This window comes from Pipistrellus hanaki (assembly GCF_964339955.1).
Source record: "Pipistrellus hanaki genome assembly, chromosome: 2".
NCBI lineage: Eukaryota > Metazoa > Chordata > Mammalia > Chiroptera > Vespertilionidae > Pipistrellus > Pipistrellus hanaki.
The window spans coordinates 90,856,357-90,877,926 of NC_140504.1; the positions used below are offsets into that span (position 1 = coordinate 90,856,357).

At 39.1% G+C, this 21,570-nt stretch overlaps 1 pseudogene across 1 annotated transcript; it reads left to right on the forward strand.

The window, feature by feature from the left end:
- The first annotated feature begins 958 nt into the window (after window positions 1-958).
- On the forward strand, window positions 959-1,911 carry LOC311616789 (cofilin-1-like; annotated as a pseudogene). The gene has a single exon. The product of its transcript is annotated as a cofilin-1-like (transcript).
- Window positions 1,912-21,570: the final 19,659 nt, after the last annotated feature.

Here is a 21,570-nt window from a genome sequence, read left to right on the forward strand (position 1 = left end):
TAAGGGTTTAAACACTAACATTTACAGGGAACTCATACAACTTAACAAAAGGAAGATAAACCAATCAAAAAATTGGCACAGGACCTAAATAGACACTTTCCAAAAGAGGACATACAAAAGGCCAAGAGACATATGAAACGTGCTCAAAGTCAATAATTATCTGAGAGATGCAAATCAAAATGACAATGAGGTACCATCTCACACCTGTCTGAATGGCTATCATCAACAAATCAACAAAGGACAAGTGCTGGCGAGGATGCGGAGAAAAAGGAAACCTCGTGCACTGCTGGTGGGACTGCAGACTGGTGCAGCCACTGTAGAAAACAGTAGGGAGTTTCCTCAAAAAAATTAATAATGGAACTTCCATTTGACCCAGTAATCCTTCTTTTAGAAATATACCCGAAAAAATCAGAAACACTTATCAGAAAGAATATATGCACCTCTATGTTCATAGCAGCTAAGATTTTGAAACAGCCTAGGTGCCCATCAGCAGATGAGTGGATTAAAAAAACTCTGGTACATCTATACAATGGAATACTACTATGCTGTAAAAAATGATGGAACTCTTACCATTTACAACAGATGGATGGAACTGGAGAGCATTATGCTAAGTGAAATAAGCCAGTCAGATAAAGAGAAATACTAGATGAAAACACTCATTTGAGAAATATAGTAAACAATATAAACTAATGAACAAAAAATAGATCCAGAGACAGAGAAACATTGAACTGTCAAACCACAGAGGGAAGTAGGAGAGAAAAGGGATCAACCAAAGAACTTGTGTGCATGCATATAAGCATAATCAATGGACACAGTCACTAGGGGTTGAGAGCATGTGCTGGAGGTGGGAGAGGGAATAGAGAGGTCAATGGAGGAAAAAATAATATCATAATAGCTATGTATGGGGGGAGGTACTTGAAATATCAGGGGGACCACTATTTAAAGTATATGATTCTGCCTGAGCGAAGACAAGAAGAACATCATCCTGGAAGAGGGCAAGGAGATCCTGGTGATGTGGGCCAGACAGTGGATGACCCCTACGCCACCTTCGTCAAGATGCTGCAGGACAAAGACTGCGGCTATGCTCTGAATGATGCCACCTATGAGACCAAGGAGAGCAAGAAGGAGGACCTGGTGTTTATCTTCTGGGCCCCTGAGTCTGCGCCTCTTAAGAGCAAAATGATCTACGCCAGCTCCAAGGATGCCATCAAGAAGAAGCTTACGGGGATGAAGCATGAATTACAAGCAAACTGCTACGAGGAGGTGAAGGACCGCTGCACTCTGGCAGAGAAGCTGGGGGGGCAGTGCTGTCATCTCCCTGGAGGGCAAGCCTTTGTGAGCCCTCTCCAGCCCCTGCCTGGAGCATCTGGCAGACCCACACCTGCCTGTGGGGGGTTGCAGGCTGCCCCCCTTCTGCCAGACCGGAGGGGCTGGAGGGATCCCAGCAGGGGGAGGGCAATCCCTTCACCCAGTTGCCAAACAGCCCCCACCCCCTGGACCTTCCTTCTCCCTCCACCCCTGATGGTTCTGGCCTTCCCAAACAGCTTTTCATCTTCTGATTCCTCTTGGGTTGAAACAGACCAAGTCCTCCCTACCCCAGGCACCCCAGTTTTGGAGAGGGCCTGTATTTTTTTTAACGACACCCCTACTTGCAACCTGTTCTCCCCCCCTTTCCCATGCTGCCAACTTCTAACCACAATAGTGACTCTGTGCTTATCTGTGTAGTTCTGTGTATAAATGGAATGTTGTGAACATAACCCTTTCCCATGCTGCCTGGTTCCCCTCCCCCTTTCCACGTGGTCTTGGCCACTCATGGAAGCAGGACCAGTAAGGGATCCTTAATTAAAAAAAAAAAAAAGGAAGAAAAACAACAATAAAAAGCCTCACTTGATTAAAAAGAATAAAATAAAATAAAATAATTTCTACATAAACTATATAATCACTTTGGTCTTAATGATTTTAAGCATGTTTCTGATTCCCAGACTAATGCACATAAGCAAATTTATTTTCTCAGTTAGATGAAAGAACACTTTTATAGCCTTGATCCCATTTACAAAGAGCCAACACAATTTACTAAATGGTGCCCCAATGACCTGAAAGGTTAATTCAGATCAAACATGCAAGTAGTTTTTAATCTTTGTTGAGAAGTTGATTCACTGTCTAATATGGGAACTCTTGTGACCTGCTCACATAGAAATATTTAAGTGTATCCAAATTCTCTTAAGTCATTTTCTCAAACTAAATTTGAGTCTAAATTCAGATCTAAATGTTATGAAACAAGGGACTGAAGCCAAAGTATACAATACCTTGATAGGAAACTATCACAAAATTGTACACTTAGGAAAAACAAGAGTTGACACAGGGTTCCACTGAAGAAATTGGGATGGCCTATTGTTATACTGCCCTTTGACCTTGTAAAGCATAAAGGGGCTTGAGTGATTAGTGGGATGTGTAGAGTGATAGGACCTGTGGCCAGGAGAGAGGAAGGAGCTACCTTAGCAAGAGATTGAATATAAGAACAGAAAAGAAGGGAGGCTTGATTTGCCTGGTCTGTAGGATAATTACCTGGAAAGGTTGTCTGCCTTTTTGAGAAATATAGTTCCCTTTTCCTTTTTATAAGCTAGAGTGGTTTTTGCCTGATTCCATCTCTTGATTGATATAGGGATGGTGGTATATGAAGAGGAGAGGGAAAGGCATAGCCAGCAATTTCTGGCTAAGGTTGGATTGGTCTGGTTTAGGAGGGAATGTGTAAGGTTAAGTGTCCGTTTAAGATAAATGGAGATAAGAAAGTTTCTTATGGGTGTAGGAGAGGAGGATTGGAACAGGATGAGAAAGAGAGTTAATTCACACTTCCAAGGTCAGGATTGTCCCAAGTGGGGAAGCGTATGTTCGGGATCTAGAAAAAGATGTTTCATCCCATGGGTAACTGAAGTCCCTTTGTAGAAATCAGTCCCATGGAAAGGTGAGAATCCTGTTGCAAAGAGAGAAGGGGCAGTAGCTAGGACCTGGAGGATTTGTGATGGGAGAGGAGGTGGGCTTTCAGGGAAGTCGGGTTATTAGGGTACATCATAGGGAGCACCTGCAGGAGTGCTCACTTATTCCTCCTCTTCCTCTGGGATATGGGTAAGGTGGAGTCTGCTGGGCTTGATCTGGGATTATGATGCTTAGGGAACTCTAGCTCATGTGATAGAGGTGCTGTGGGGATGGGTTTTAATCAGGAAAGGTGGAATCATGGGGTATGTCCTGATAGTTGAGCTGCAATTGGGGCAGTTAAGAGTACCTGGTAAGGGATTTGCCCTCAGGGATGTAAATTATTGATGGATTTCCTTTAGGAGGAATAGGGGGGATGTCTCCTGTAAAAGTTGAGGGAAGTCCTGGTCAGCATGTTCTTCAGTAATTGTATGATAAGATTTAAAACGTAGTCTCCAAAATGGGTCTCTGTGGAAGGGAAGTTTCCTAATAAGAAGGGCCTTCCATAGAGGAGTTCAAAAGGACTAAAACGGAAGATATATGGGGGGATTGCCCTGATGTGCATAAAGGCTAAAGGTAGGAGAGTAGCTTAAGGTTCTTTAGTTTTGAGAGTTAACTTAATTAGGTGAAACTTAATTAAGATTTTGAATTTTCTACCTTACCTGAAGATTGGGGCTCAGTGGTTGCTATTAGGAGGCCTGAGTTTGGGGGCTACAGGTGAGGGAGGGGATGTATAAAAGGGTAGAGGTTGGTGGTCTGTTGGGTCAAAAGTAGATTCACAATCAGAAGTGTTATTGGTATGCTGTTTTGTGCGATGGAGAAAAATCTGATAGGTAGAGCAGAACTGATGGAGAGAGGGTGGAGACTGGAGGACAAAAAGGCCTGGATGTAGGAAATCTCTGACCATTTTCCATTGCAGTGACAGCAATTATCTAAATTATGCAATGTATTAAATTTGAAAGTGCAGCTTGTCCCATGAGAGAGAAAGGGTGAGTGACAGACCACAAATCCAAAGGTGACTGTTTAGGGCATGCATCTCCACTGCTAAACAAATCATCATGAGAAATGAGAGGTGACCCTCCGGAGTGGGTGTCCCCAATCTAGAAGGACACTAAGCCAAATGGCTTAGTGCTAGGACTTTCAAGACAAGAGACTTTTGAGAAGTTAGTGAGAGAGAGAGTAGGCAGAAGACTCAAGAGGAGGGTAATTGTGGAGAAGATTGGCCAGTGTGGATGGAGAGTCAGCAATGGACTGTCCTGATCCAGTGTCCTTCTTGGCTGGTTCTGGAAGGTTCATAAAGGAGGCAGGCCTAATTGAGGCTAGCCATCATGTCACCCGAGTACGATTCAGAGGTAAGTACAGGTTGAGCTGCCATTGCCAACTGCTTTCTGAGTAACAAACTTGGGGTAATCAAAGCCAGGATGATGGCTCTCCATTCCCATGGTACCCTCCAGGGTTTCAGCACCAAATGTTAAGGTTGCTGAAGAAGGATTGAAGGAGACCAAAAAGGGTGAAGAGTTGTGAATATATTAGGCCATCTGGATACCCAGATGGGCTGAGGCCTAAATGGTGCCAAGCCCCCAAAAGAATGGGAGTCAGAGGTTTTAAAAGGACTCTAGGTGGGCTTTTTCTGGGCAGAGAATTCTCTGTGCAGGTCCGGATTCTGGGAAACTCCAGAGGGGAAAGATAATGGTCCTAGCAAGTGGAATGTCCACTGTGAAGTGGCCTAAAGGTCAGTTCCTAGGGGAGAAATTATCAATTTGATTATTTGATCAGACCTTATGGAAGTAGTTGAAATTTCTTAGATAAAAATACAATTGTCTGAAATATAGACTTCTTAGCTTATTAATGAAAATATTAATATTGTAATATTCATAAAAATATCTGATAGTGAGTAACAAAAAGGGCTCTATATGAATTATATTGTTTGTGCAATAGTCTATGTTTATCTAGCACTTAGTGAACATAGTCATCTTTAGTGCTAATTCTTGTCATGAAGGATATGTTTGAATAATCTATATAAAAATATCACCTATAAATTAAGTATTGTTTTTAACTTTTTAGGCTAACATCATGCATAGAATTATTGATATATCAATGTTGGCATTACTTAAACACATCACTAACCGTGGAAGTACCTATTCCAATTACCATTAAAAAAAATATGAGGTTAAGTTGATGCATTTGAGCCTGAAAATATTGTGTTCCTACTTTCAGGGGAAAAAGCACAACGACGTGCATTGTCTTCAACAGACAGACAGAATTGGTCTCATCACTATAACACAGTGTGATCTAGTTTTTACAGTTTCTTTTATGGAACAAAGAAGTGATACACAGGTAGTACATTTAGAAAAATCTTGATTGACCTGAATAAAAAGTAGTTCAGCTAATAAAACATCTTTACCTGTTTTCATTGCAGGCCAAGATAACTTAAAGTAAATTTTAAAAAAATAAAAATGAAAAAAATAAAAAAACCCTTGGCAACCCTATTCCATTGGTATTTGTATTAATTTGAACAAAATTATTATTTAATTTAAAATATACACAGATACAAGCAACTTCCCATTAACATCTATTGCTGTTTATGTTTATGTCCAGAGAGGGAGTCAAGCCTCCCTATTCCTGTAGTTCCTGCTCACTTGTGTGATTTTCTTGTCTCTTGCTTTATTCGAAAACATAGATTTGGTGGGTGTATTATTCTGGCCTCAGAAGAAACACCAATAACTTGCAAAGTGTTATTTGGTAACATAATATATTTCTTAACATGTATATTGCAATTTTATGGTAATTTTTCTGTGTTTATTTCTTTTTTTTTTTTAACTGCTCTAACCTTTAGTTGAGATATTCTGTGTTTATTTCTTAACCTTCTGTTTTCTGCTCCTATCAAACCTGTTGTCAGTGAAGTCTAGAAAACAAGTTACATGAGGCTGGGAAATGAAAAAAAAAATATATATATATATATATATATATATATATTCACTAGTTTTCCTATTGTATCTTATATAATAAAAGATTAATATGCAATTCAACCAAAAGGTAGAACAAAAAGTCATTATGACATACACTGACCACCAGGGAAAAGACGTTCAATGCAGGAGCTGCCCCTTGGTGGTCAGTTCACTCCCACATGGAGAGGGCCACTCAGCCAGAAGCTGGGCTCAAAACTGGTGGCTTAGGCCAGGCCAGCTCCTCATGGGCTCCCGCACTGAGAGAGGGTACAAACTAGGCTGAGGGTCATATATGTGTGTGTGTGTGTGTGTGTGTGTGTGTGTGTGTGTGTGAGAGAGAGAGAGAGAGAGAGAGAGAGAGAGAGAGAGAGAGAGAAAATATGATATAAATGTAGTTGTGTTGGTATTTTGATCAGACATACTTTATCAGGAATAAAGAGAATAATCCTGTATAGAGTTACATTGACCATGAGGAGAAGTTGAATTAATTCTAGCTCATAAATTTTTCTTTCATCAGCAAACTCTGAAACTAATATGACTTATAAACTAACTCAATAAACATTTGAAAAAACTGATATAAAGGAGATATGATTTTTTTTTTTTACTATTTTTATTTTTACATGGCTCAGTTTATTCAGAAGACCATTTTGGTATGGCATGGGGTAGAAAACACATCCTTATGAGAAATTTTATTTTTTATGTTGATCAATGGGAGTAAGAAAAAAATCTTACCCTTATAATCTAGATAAGGATAAACTATAAAATTAAAAATAAATCACTTGAGATGTTTTTTCACCTAGCTATCTTTTTTAATTTAATAGGTTGGACTTGCAGAGACAATTCAAGTGAATTTGATTTCATCTTTTGTTTGGGAATATATTGACTATGGACTGCATTACTAGTGTAATGTCTTGTACCACATCCTGACCACCTATCACCTGCTCTTACTGTAACTGTCCTTTTTTCAGTTATTTGAATAAACTTATCTTCTTTTTTTCACCATGTTAGGCAAAAATAAATTTTATATATATATATATATATATATATATATATATATATATCTTAACTAGTTAAAATTAGAGAGAATAATGGTACATTCTACTTTTAACTCTGTAACTAGCAGGATAAACCTTGATAAAATATTTTTTGTTTTGTTTTCCCTTTCCAGTACAGAGGGAGAATAGAAGGATGACAACATGATATACTGAAATAAACTATAATAAGTTCACTAAATCCCTATTCTGTACCTTGCTTTTCAGATAACTTTATGGTCTAAGGCAGTGTCAACAGAGCCAAATATCAATAGTACAACGATTAAAATTTCTTTTGAGAGCCAAATTTTTTTTAACTTAAACTTCTAACGCCACTTCTTCAAAATAGATTCACCCAGGCCATGGTATTTTGTGGAAGAGCCACACTTAAGAGGCCAAAGAGCTGCATGTGGCTCGCGAGCTGTAGTTTGCCAACCATGGGTCTAGGGCAAGGCACTTAAACTCTCTTAAACCATTTTTTTTCAATGTGTTCATGACTAGATTGAGTTAGTTGATTTCTAAGGCACTTTTCTGATGATTATATTTTATAACATGCACTGTTAAGTTTACATTCATTAGAGGTAGAAACAAAACAGGAATTTTTGAGGGTGAAAAGGGACAGGTTTAGGAAATTTTAGAAGTTTTGCAAATTAAGGGGACCATGGAGGAAGCACAGGGCTGTAGTGCAGCAGAAGGCATATTTTCATAGAATAGGGAAGCTAAAAAGCTAGAACAGGTACATTTCCATAGAAGAGGGAGCTGGGAAAAGCAAAAGGTCTGTATTTTAAAAATAAAGGGAAGGAAGCCATTCATTCATTCATTCATTCATTCAGAAAAAGAAAGCCCAAAGGGAATAGGAAAACAATAAGGAAGGAGTGGGGAGAGATTCAGGTGTCTAATGTGAGGTTCTACCTTTGAGCTCAGGAGTTACTATAGTAACAAGTCTAAGGAAATAGTGACCAATCAGAGGGGATATTAGGCACAAATATCTGCAGCCTTTATAAACCATAAGGGAAAGGAACTCAGTGGGACTCTTTCCCCCTCCCCATATGGGAGTCTGTACTTGTTCTTCAGTAAATATCCACCGCTGAAACCGGTTTGGCTCAGTGGTAGAGCGTAGGTCTGCGGACTGAAAGGTCCCAGGTTTGATTCAGGTCAAGGGCATGTACATTGGTTGCGGGCACATCCCCAGTGGGGGGTGTGCAAGAGGCATCTGGTCGATGTTTCTCTCTCATTGATGTTTCTAGAACTCTATTTCTCTCCCTTCCTCTCTGTAAAAAATCAATAAAATATATTTTAAAAAATAAATAAATAAATAAATAAATAAATCTCCACCTTTGTTATACTACCCTCTGTTCATGGATTTATTCTTCGACTCCAGTGGACAAAGAATCCAGGTTCCAGGCCAAAAATTCTGCATCAAAAGGATCATACAAGATCAAGTTGAACTTATCCCTGAGGTATAAGGACGTTTTAATATATGCAAATTAATAAATGTGATACACTGAATTAACAGAATGAAGGATAAAAATCATATGATCATTTTGATAGATGGTGAAAAAGCGTCTGACAAAATTCAACCTTATGTTACCTAATAGTAGACAAACATGTGAATTGACAGTACCTTCGCTATGCCCATAGCCAGAGTGAGTATTCAAAACGACCCGAAAAAGATAGCAGTTAATTTGCATACACAGACACCCAGCGCCTGTGTCCCAGGAACATCCTGGCACCAGGTCACTGTGAGGTAAGGCTACATGGGCTGAGCTGGGGGGCTCCTGGGCAGGGCCAAGCTTGCAATCAGAACAAGGGGGCAGGAGCGGAGCCTGGGATTGATCACAGGGAGCTGGGGGTCTGCTCCTGCCCAAGGCCTGAGCAGGGGGGAAGCCGGCAATCAGAGGGAGCTGGAGGGCCCCTGCCTGTGATTGGTGTGAACTATAGAGGAAACACATTTTCTGACTGCACATTGCTTCCTGTATGCTACTGGTAATATTCTTAGTAATTTGGGTATAAGAATCCAAAAAGGTGATCTAGGGCTTTTCTACCACACTCCTGGAGAAAAAAATGAAGGTCCACTGCTGGAGGGCTAAGGAATGTCATATCCTGCCCTAGCCTGTTTGACCCAGTGGACAATGCCTTGGCCTGCAGACAGCAGGGTCTGGGTTTGATTCTGATCAAGGGCAAGTACCTAGGTTGCAGGCTCCTCCCTGGCAGGGGCCCAGATCAGGGCTCATGCAGGAGGCAACCAATCAAATTGTTCCTCTCACTTTGATGTTTCTCTCTGTCTTTCCCTTTCTCTTCCACATTCTCTAAAAGTCAATGGAAATATATCCTCAGGTGAGGATTAAAAAAAGAAAGAAATGCATATCCTATGAAAGACACATCTTGAAAATGCCTAAAGAAAGTTGTCATTTTTTCTTGGTGAAGGGACTGAAGTCTGTGTTGATGAAAACACTTTGGTGGCTGTGGTGACTGGCAGTGGCCACAGCAGCAGGGTGATGGGGCTGGTGCCTTCCCCTGATCAGCCTGGTTGCCTCCCACAAAGGGAGGCCAGACTGTGGCTTAGGCCCTCTCCCAGTGGTGTGCGGGCCTAAGCTGTCAGTAGGACATCCCCTGAGGGCTCCCAGTATGTGAGAGGGGGCAGGTTGGGCTGAGGGACACTCAGTGCAAGAATTTCATACACTGGGCCTCTAGTTTCATAATAAAAACTCTCAATAATTAGGTATAGAATGGAATAACTCAACATAATGAGGCCATGTATAACTTGCCCACAACTAACATTATACTCAAAAGTGAAAGCTAAAACTTTTTTTTTTTTTTTAAGATCAGAAAAAAAAATGTATTCCACTGACACTACTATTCAACATAGTACTGGAATTCCCAGCCAGAGCAATTAGGTAAATAAATAAATAAATATCCTAATCAGAAAGAAATGATTGTGGTGATCATTCTACAATGCATACATCTATCAAATCATCTTGTACACTTTTTAGTGGTTCTCAACCTTTCTAATGCCATGACTCTTTAATACAGTTCTTCATGTTGTGGTGATCTCTAACAATAAAATTATTTTCATTGCTACTTTATAACTGTAATTTTTCTACTGTTATGAATTGTAATGTAAATATCTCTATTTTCTGATGGTTTTAGGTGACCCTGCTAGCATTCTCAACCTGTGGGTTGCAGCCCACAGGTTGAGAACCACTGCTGTAGAGCTTAAGACCATCAGAAAACACAGATATTTACATTATGATTCATTAACAGTAGCAATATGACAGTTATGAAGTAGCAATGAAAATAATTTCATGTTGGGGTCACCACAGCATAAGAACTGTATTAAAGGGTTGTTGCATTAGAAAAGTTAAGAATCACTACTAAATATATACAATATTTTGTTAATCCTGCCTAATAAAATAGTAATATGCAAATTAACCACCATTCCACTATACCCGCAAGCTACGCCCACCACCCATGCCCACCAGCCAGTCAGAGTGAGCATGCAAATAAACCCAACCAAGGTGGCTCCGGCCACAGAGAGCAGGAGGGAGGCTTGGGTTTCCCAGGCAATAGAAGAAGCAAAGCTTTCCACCTGCCCTTGCCTGCTGAAGGGCCTAAGCATCTACTTCAGGCTACAAAGTTTCAATTATAGAAGGTAAACAAATCCAAACATAAATGCCTGTCAGCCATGGAGCAAGCAGAAGGCTTGGCTCTGCTCCAGGCTACAAAGTTTTAATTGTAGAAGATAAATAAATTCCAGATATCAGGACCTCCACTAGGGTTGCCAGGGGGCATGGCTGCCCTGCAAACCACCACAGGACCCTCGCTCAGGCCACCCCACACCCTAAGGGAACTCCCATCATGATCTGGGACACCCTGCAGGACCCTCGCTCAGGCCACCCCACACCCTAAGGGAACTCCCATCATGATCTGGGACAACCTTCAGGACAAACCTGGTGCCCCCATCTGTGCACCAGGCCTCTATCCTATCTAATAAAAGAGTAATATGCAGATTGACCATTACTCCAACACACAATAGCTGCCCCCATGTGGTCAAAGATGGCTGCCCCAATGTGGACACGAGATGGCCAGCAGGGGAGGGCAGTTGGGAGGGACCAGGCCTGCAAGGGAGGGCGGTTGTGGGCAATCAGGCAAGCAGGGGTGGGCAGTTGGAAGGCACCACGCCTGCAAGGGAGGGCAGTTGAAAGGGACCAGGCCTGCAAGGGAGGGCAGTTGGAGATGATCAACCCTGCAGGGGAGGGCTGTTAGGGGTGACCAGACCAGCAGAGGAGGGAAATTGGGGGTAAACAGGCTGGCAGGGGAGCAGATAGCCATCCATCAGGCTGGCAGAGGAATGGTTATGGGTGATCAGACTGGCAGGCAGAAGCAGTTAGGGGCAATCAGGAAGGCAGTCAAGTGAGCAGTTGGGAGCCATCAATCCTGGATTGTGAGAGGGATGCCTGACAGCACATTTAGGCCCAATCCCTCTAGGGGTCCCAGATTAGAGAGGGTGCAGGCTGGGCTGAGGGACCCTCTGCTGCCCCCATGCATGAATTTCGTGCACTAGGCCTCTAGTTATTGAATAAAGTTGCTAAAGCATACACTACATAATGGAAGGTTTTATATTATTGTGTATATTATTCTGTAGAAATTGACAAATCTAATTTTACATCATGACAAAGAAATGATTGTTATTAAAGCAAACGATAGAGAGACTAGAAAGGAGGTTGATGGAATAGATAATGCTGGGCAATGGATGAGTATTAACAGTCTCTTCAGATATCTTGCTCTAGAACCTGTCAAATCACATTGTCTAATGCTTGATAAGGCCTTATGGTCATTATCTGTAAATCAGTACCCTAAAGTGCTTACATGGAGGTCAGAAAAACATCCTAGTGTTCTCTGATTCTGGAGACATTGCTGAAATGATCATTGCAAAGCTGTCATTCAGAAAATATGTACTAAGTTGTTAATCTTCACTTAACATTTTAAAGTCATTTTGAATTACAAAGAATATAAGGTTCAAAACATAAAAGACTTTTTACTTTTTAAATGACTTTTAATTGTAAACATTATTTTTCTACAAAAAGACATTGAATGTAGATTAATGCTAAATAAAATCATAGGACCACATGATAGTTTCAGGGACACTTAATTCTAAAAACTTAAATGCCCATTAAAATGAAAAATGAGACTGAAATGATTATGGAAATATAACTCAAATGCCTAAAGAATTTGTTAGTTAAATTGCATATTTTGTTACCATATCAGGGCTGAGATTATTTTACAAAAAAGAAAAAAATTGTATTTCATTACAACAGTTGATGTCCTGTTTTGGTTTCCTGAAGAGCAAATGTTTTCAGAGTAGAAAACATTAACATATTGCTTTGGTATGGTAGAAAAATAGACCATTTATCATCTTGTTTTAAGGGAAAGTTCACGGATCAGCTCATGTATGCTGTTTGTGCATGTTTCCTACACTTTGCATTGATAAATAATTGAGAACATTAGCTCCCAAACCATGAAAAATTCATTTTAACATGATGTTTTATTAATCAATTTAATTTAAAATGATCTGGAAAGTTCCAATTTCAGTTGTGATGCTTGAAGATAAAATCAAGCAGAGGTTGATACTTATTAAAATTGTGTAACTCCTTGTTGCCCGATTTTTAAACTTTTTTTCAAAAGTGGGTCAAACTCTACTGAAAACTGCTTAAAAATAGTAAGTTGACCATTCTAGTCTACAAGTTCAAATATGTATGACAAAAAGCTATGACAAATTTAGTCAGTCAACCCTTCATTAATTAGCAATATTGTGCTGACACTTTTAAATCCTACATTGCTATATGCACTCACACAAGAGGGTATAATTTGAAAACTATGTGCAAATCTTCCCTTTTTTCCTCTGTGCTGACAATTTGGCTTATGCTTTGCCTCCTCAATTTGATAGAATTGCAAAATAATTATTAAAAACATTCAGTGCTTTTGAGATAAAGTTAGAAGACCAATGATTGCTTAGGTAGTTCCTGTGTCCCCGGGAAATAACAGTCCAAGAGTAGGATCCCATGAGCACATACGGATCCAGTCACTGTGATTTCCAGTCTATTACTATAAAGAGTTTTGACATTTCAGAGAGCTATCCATGTCTCCCACATTTGGGTGCTTGCAGAGGTACCATTGCTTCAGAACTACTCCTGAAGTAGCAAAATTACACTGGAGTCCACAATGTATTTCTGCAACTATGATGCATTCCAAAATAGAAAGATGGAAGATTCTAGTCTCTATTTTTGTTAGGAAGACCAAAGAAATGCTGTTTGACTTATGAATTATGAAGGAGAAAGACACAAAAAGAAAGTGCCCAGGCCCTGATAAGCCCATTATCTTGTGTTCCAATCTCAGTAATAATACACATTCTATACAATAGCATTTGCAAATATTGCTAGTGTGGGTGAAACACTTTTGACTTATGCATCCTTCCTTTCTCGTATAAGTCATTTACCCAACAACATTTATGTTACTTGAATATAAATCAGAAATAGCCCTTGCAATTATGATAACAAAATATATTTAAATGTTGGAGAAAGACTTAGGAATGTCTGAACCTGTGTGGTAAAGGAAATATGTCTCTATAGAGATAGAAGATATGTTGCCTGAAGTATTATCACAGAAAAATAAAAGCATTGGTTTCAACAAGGTTTAGTTGAGATACATTTAGGGAAAATGAAAAATTTACTTGAAAAGGATAATATGGAATGGAAAGGCTGGGAGATCTTTTCTGTAAAATTCCTAATGGAAAATATTTTTACTAGGATTTTTTTATATAGGCCATTTCTATTTATTGTATACTAGAGGCCCGGTGCACGAAATTCATACACAGCTAGGGTCCTTAAGCCTGGCCAGCAATCAGGGCCTATTGGGGCCTTCTCGCCCAGTACTGATTGTGTCCAGGCTGGCCAGGGCCTGCCAGACAGGGCCTCCTAGATGAGGGGAGGGATCACAGGAGGTTTGCCGGCTGTGGGAAGGGATTGGAGGAGGTTGGCTGGCTATGGGAGGTTGGCTATGGGGGCACAATGACCACCAGGGGGCTGCTCCTATGTTGAGTATCTGCCCTCTTGTGGTCAGTGCGCATCATAGTGACTGGTCGACCAGCCATTTCTGTTGTTGTGGTTGTTCTGTTGTAATGGTCGCTTAGGCTTTATATATATATATATATAGATGCTTTGTTACTGAATGAATTACATTTATTTTCTTCTGTCATATATGTCTCATTTTCAGAGAGCAAGCCCTAGGTCTTACTCATCTTGGTACTCTGCATGGCCATGGTAGAAGCTTTAATATATGTTTGTTGATTTAAACAACTCCAAAGCGTCATCTGTTTATTTGGATTTCTATAATTCAGCATATTAACTATTTATAATGTGGGCTCTTCTCATATTTAAAGTCTTCCAAATTTCATTCATGGCCAGTAGAATTTTCCATTCAAAAAAATGACTCAACACAATGAAATGCCAAACATCAAAGTACTGATTATTCATGATAATCTTATCATCACTTGTTAAAACATCCACTTCTTTTTTCTTCTCTTAAGCAGAGAGTTTTCTATACCCACTCTGAGTTGAGCTCTGAGCATAAATTTTCTTACTAATTCAATTTTTAATGATTGCTCAGAAAATTATATTTCACACATCTCATCCAATAACAAAAAAACATAAAGTATTAAAATGGTTATACATTTCTGACGATAATATGTTCAAATCATTAACCCCATGCATATATTTACATATTCCAGAATTTCCATTCTTTTGGGAAATAAATCTTGGATTTCACAAAAATAAATTAAGATCAAACTCTGTTGTAGTAAAATATAGAAATGTTTTAAAAATGCCAAAGAAATGTTTAAAAGATTTTAAAAGATTTGAGTTAACTGTCCTGAAACTTAAAGTGAGATATTAAGGACACATCCCCCACTGCCCTGAAGTGTGTGTATTCTATTGATAAGGATTTGAACTTAGACTGCTGACTTAGACTGACTATAACCATGTGTCTGATGACATACACACCTCCCCATCTCCAGAGTGAGACTGAGTGCTTACAAGCTTGTTTACTGATAGGCCCATTAGAACTAATGTTAAACTTGAGATCTTGTTATGCATTTTATTTAACAGAATCTCCCTCCTCCCCCCTGGACTGCCATGGGTACTAGAGGCTATTTAAAGGGTCCCTGAACACCATTTGAGTTGATCATTGTTTGATTGCTGGATGCCTGGTCTTTGCTGATTGCTTTGATACCTGTGTTGCACTGCTGGATCTGATCTCTGAAATTTTATCTTTGCTGATCACCTTCAGTTTGAGTGCAGTCCCCCTCCCTACTCTGCTCAGTTCCATTCAGTGCCAGAAGACAGAGGAATGGTGGGGCCCTGATCAATCTGGACTGTGCGCAGAGACCTCTGAAGGCAATGCCGCCCTGAAACTGAAACTTCGTTCCTGACCTGACCAGCCAGCTGAAGGCACCACTGCTGCCACCAGAGGAATCCACATTTTGGGAGCTGAGTCTGTACCCACGGCACCAGGAATTTGTGAGTAACAGTGTGCTGTGTGTTAATAAGCTTTGTGCCCACTGCAATGATAAAAGGAAAACAGTATGAATTGCAACTGTAACTATTTGTGTGGCATAATTCCTCCGGTAGTCACAATTACACTAATTCTAGAGGCCTGATGCACAAAATTCATGCAAGAGTAGGCCTTTCTTCCCCTCGCTGATGTTCCTGGCTTCTGGCACCTGGAACCTGGGCTGGCTTCCCTCCAGCCTGGCTTTGTCCAGAAGGACATCTGGTCTGATTAGCATATTACCCTTTTATTATTATAAATAAGGTCAGATGAAATTGCCTACCCCGGTCCTGCCTTCCTAAAGTAGTCTTTTTGCTGGCAACTACTTTGAATGTCCGAACACCTGTACGGTTAAAGTTTATCTCAAGGGACACCTCAAATAAACGCCCCCTCCTTTCTCAGACAAACTCAAACAGAAATAAAGTAGCTTGATTTTATAGTCATTTATATATATTTAGACAAGAAAAAAGAAGAAATCTTCCTATAATTTCTAGCTTTGTTTTGATGATGTGATAATGATTTAACCCAAGGAAATCTCAATAATAGGCAGATAAAAATGGCTTTAAATATGAAGAAAGTGTTTAAAATGTCAAGGGATAATGTAAGCATATATTTCAAAAAATAAAAGAGAGAATAGAATTGGATTATGAGATAATATAGCTATAAATATAGGAGCAAAGTTTAATTTCAATATTAAATGGAAGACACAAATCAAAGAAGATGATTTCAAGAGAAGTCAGTCTTTGCAATGACATGAGGATAATTTGTTTTGAGCCACTTTAGCAGATAAAGTAATGAAATTTTTATTTTAAATTAAGTGGAAATTAAAACAAAACATGAAGGAGAAGAAAATGCCTAAAGGTCTAGTAAAGCTGCCCAGCTGTTGATAGCCTGAACCTTATCAGTACAGTAATGTTAGGATTTCTATAATAAAAAAGTTAGTTTAGTATAGACAGCTAATCATTTTTAATTGAGATCACCATGTAAACTGCATTCAATTTCATTTGGTTTTCTATTACATGCTTTGATTTCCACTTAAAAATCAATTTCTCTATTTGAATCTACCTGACTCATTGCATTCATTGTGTACAGTCTATCCATAGCTCAATAGCTTATATTCTGAGTTGACTTCATTTAATATAATTATATTCCTAAACAAGAAAATATTAAACCACATTGCTTAATAGTGGAAAAAAAAAAGGAAATGTGTGTATCATTAGAATAAAATACCATGTCTCAGATTCATATTATAGGTGAAATCAGATATGATGAGTAGGTACTTGGTAAAAAGAAAACTAGGATGATTACAGGTTATTTTTCCTCTCTTTCATTCTATATTAAACTAGTTAAAAGGAAAATAAAATTTTAATTCTTATAAGACCTAAAAGAAACACTCTAGCTTTGTTATAGCTTTTTTTGGTAGCTTAAAATAAACCTTGAGGTAAAGAAACTTTTATTCTAATAATCAAAATTTCATTCTCTTCTTCTATATAATTGGATACTAAAGCTTATTTTAGGCTATAAATGAACTAGGATTACTTGGATGGGAACATAAGACATGGAAAAAATCTATCTAATAAAAGATTAACATGCTAATTGACCATACCTGTGTGATGCCCATCACCCAATCAGGAGTGAGTATGCAAATTAATAAAAGAAGATGGCAGGTTAATTTGCATACACAGGCACCAAGCAGCCATGGCGATGACACAGGCGTTACGCACCACCCCAGCTGCTCCAGGGTTCTAGGCAGCATGAGAAGGTGGAAAGGTGGCTGTGGGCTGTAGCAGAAAGGCGGCTCTAGCCAGAATGAAGGTGGTGCCATCAGCCAGGGGAAAGAAGGCCCATTCTTGCATGAATCTTTGTGCATTGGGCCTCTAATTAATAAATAAAGAAGTGATATCAGTGGCCTTAGCCTAGAAAGCAATTTAGGACCTAATCTGAAAATGTAGATCCAATAAGTGAAACTGTCCTCTATACATAAATACAAACACACAAATTTTTCTGCCACTAGGAAATATATCCATTTCAATATGATAAATATTTAAGTTTGTTTATTTAATTGATGAGGTCATAAAAATTTTAAGTCAGAATCTTCATTATTTAATAATTTTGTAGTAATTTAATAGTTGTAATCTTATTGTTTAGTCTGATCCTTCAGATAGACAGCACACACACTGTCTGCCCTACTGTGTGCTGTGTCTCATTTTTCATTGATAAGTGAAGAGGTCTGATGAATGGCAGAATATATAATCTAAATAATCACAAACAACAACAATGTTGTGCATAATATTCCAAACCCTCAGGGCTTCACTGAATTTTTGGCAGAAAGAGAAAGTACAAAATTGCTAGAGCATTTAGCTTTTGACAATAAATTTCTATTAGAAATAAAGAATCCCAAGAAAAAATACATTGAATTAATGATTTTTGTCTAAACAGTGAAATAGCATGGACATAAACACAAAAATTTTGTTCACTATGTTTCACTTTGGATAAACAAAACAGATTCCTCTCAGAAACTGATATAAAATTAGTAACTTAAAAACAACAAATTTCAGTGAACACATGTTTGAGGGAGTAGCACTTTTGCTGGAAATAGATCTGTACTCTATCATATATATCCTTATTGAAATACAAGAATTAAAAAAATGAATAATTATTTATATTCTTTTCCCAGCACTCTCCCAACTTAGTTGTTGCATTTAATTTTGCTTTTTTTTTATATAGACCTATTATTATACACCTTTTACCAATTAGCACACTAAATTAAAAGGGTTTTGTAACATATTCAAGATTATAGTTTACTAAGAAATGAAGCTTAATTTGAAATTCAAGGTTTTCTTCCTCAGAGATCATGCTCTAAACCAGAGGTCGGCAAACTCATTAGTCAACAGAGCCCAATATCAACAATACAAGGACTGAAATTTCTTTTGAGAGCCAAATTTTTTAAACTTAAACTTTTTCTAACACCATTTCTTCAAAATAGACTCACCCAGGCCATGGTATTTTATGGAAGAGCCACACTCAAGGAGCCAAAGAGCCACATGTGGCTCTCGAGCCTCGGTTTGCCGCTCTGTTGACTAATGAGTTTGCTGACCACTGTCATATACTACCCTTTACCTCTTTGCACACAATATGCCACAATTGCCTAATCCTCACAGCTTCTAACTACACAGTAACATTTGTCTACAGAAATAGTGAGGAAAAAATATTTGCTGCAAACAAAACAATTGCTTTATCTGAGAAACAGTAACACCATAATTGGAACGTGATAAACAAGGGGAAAAGCGGTTAAAAATAAATGAAAAGAACTGGGAATGGGCTGGCACAGTTTTGTAGGGCTTTGTAGGCAAGAGTCAAATGTGGAACTTATTATAAGTGCAAGGTGAAGCTACTAGAGAATTTTAAACTGGCTGAATGCATGGAGAATTATATTTAAGGAAAACATTCTTGTCTATAAATATGAAACTTAACTGCAGAATGAAATCTTTGCAAAAATGTCAAAATTGGATAGGACCCTCAAAAAATAGAAAATGTTTAATCTCTGTATTTTCACACAAATCCCTTATGGACATAATTGTATACAGGCAAACAAATATTATTTTTTCTAGTAGGCCATTGACCTAGCTTAGGCCTAGGAATCTGAACATGGCTATTGGGATTTTCTACTTGTGTGAAGAGTGAATCACATTCTAGAGGGCTTAGCAAAGGTGAGTGTCACACTGGCTCACTTTAAAAAAATTCTACAAAATACATCCTTTTCTCTTTTCCTACCCCTCTTTAAGTCACTTACTTGTGGACTATTTTCTTAAGGAAAAGGGAATCCTTACTAATAAAAGGCTAACTAGACATCATGCCTTCACACATGACCCTGTCATGTCATCACAAGATGACTGCACGCACAGCAAAGGCGGGATTCCCATGACCCCATGCACATGCTGTGGAGGCAGTACCCTTGCTCCGGCCTACCTCTTTGGGACAATTCATTGAGGAGCCCCAGATGGGTGGGTGGGGCCTAACTCTTTGGGGCAATTGTTTACAGGGCTCCCACACTGTGAGAGGGCACAGGCCAGGCTGGGACACCCTCTCCCCTGAGTGCACAAATTTCATGCACCAGGCCTCTAGTGAAATATAAAACAACAATCAGTGCTCTCAATACTTCTTGTTACTATGAATAAGAAAGTCCCCATTCTCACCTATATTTGCAACTATATGTACAGATTGAGTTTGGAAGAAAAATAACTAATTCAAAAAGTAGTTATCATATTGAGAGGTTTCCTATAGCATCAAAATTGTCCAGAAGATATTTAATTATAGATGTTTAGCAAAATGATTATTATAAAGGTTAACTCTGTAATCCACTAAATCTATACATTTTTATATTGTGTTACTTTGAAAAAAAATAATGCTCTGGGAAATATGACTAAATCAACATCAAATTATTAAAATATAAAATAAAGAAATGACTTGATTTTGGGTGGTAGATACACAATACAATAAATGTCACATGTATCATAGAAATGTGCACTTGAGCCCTAGCTGGTTTGGCTCAGTGGATAGTGTTGGCCTGTGGACTGAAGGATCTTGGGTTCGATTCTGGTCAAAAGTACATGCTTGGGTTAAGGACTTGATCCCTAGTCATGGACATGCAGGAGGAAGCTGATCAATTTTTTCTCATGATTGATGTTTCTATATCTCTCTCTCGCTCTTTCTTCCTCAAATATATATATTTGAGGCCTGGTGCACAAAATTCATACACAAGTGGGGGTAACCTCAGTCCAGTCTGCACCCTCTCCAATCTGGGACCCCTTGAGGGATGTCCTACCGCCCATTTAGGCTCCCATCCCACCGGGATCAGACCTAAATGGGCAGTTGGACATCCCTCTCACAATCCAGGGCTGCTGGCTCCCAACTGCTCACAAGCCTCTGCCTGATTGTCCCTAACCACTTCAGCCTTCAAGCCTGATCACCCCCTAACCACTCCTCTGCCAGCCTGATCGACACCGAACTGTTCCCCAGGTGGCTCAATTGCCCCTAACTGTCCTCCCTGCTGGCTTGGTCACCCCGAACTACCCTCTCTTGCCAGCCTGGTTGCCCCTAACTGCCATCTACTTCTGGCCTGGTCACCCCCAACTGCCTGCCTTGCTGGCCTGGGTCCCCTCAACTGCCTCCCTTGCTAGCCTGGTCTCCCCCATCTGCCCTCCTCTGCTGGCCTGGTCACCTTTAACTGCCTACAACTGCCCTCCCCTGCAGGCCATCTTGTGGCAGCCATCTTGTGTCCACATGGGGGAAGCCATCTTTGACCACATAGGGACAGCAATTTTGTGTCTTGGAGTGACAGTCAATTTGCATATTTCTCTTTTATCAGATAAGATATATTTTAAAAAAGAAATTTGCATTTAAATCCTATATGAGCCTATTAATCAATGTCACCCCCAATAAAAATAAAAAAATTAAAAAAAAAATTAAAAAATGAAACTTTTGCCCTAACTAATTTGGTTCAGTGGATAGAGCATAGGCCTACGGACTGAAGGGTTCCAGGTTCTATTCTGGTCAAGGGCATGTACCTTGGTTGTGAGCACGTACCCAGTAGGGGGTGTGCAGGAAGCAGCTGATCAATGTTTCTCTCTCATCAATGTTTCTAACTCTCTATCCCTCTGTAAAAAATAAATAAAATATATTATTTTAAAAATGAAACTTTTTACTACTGGCATATGTAATTTCTTTTCAATGTCAGAAATGTTTATTACCAGATACTTGGATCAATTTAGCCACACCCATTTATTAAAAAGCATACAATATAAGCAAAACAAATTATTAAAGGGAAAAGACAAGATAAAATAATTACATAAAGAATGCCAAGAATCCACAATGTATTACAGAAGTATACCAGCAGATCATTTTCAAAAGGCATGATCAGTTTCCAAATATAATTTGCCCATTTGCACCACCTGGCAAAACAATGGAAAGTAACTCCTCAAGACTCCAAGCTCTTCTTCCAGAGACTATCATTATGA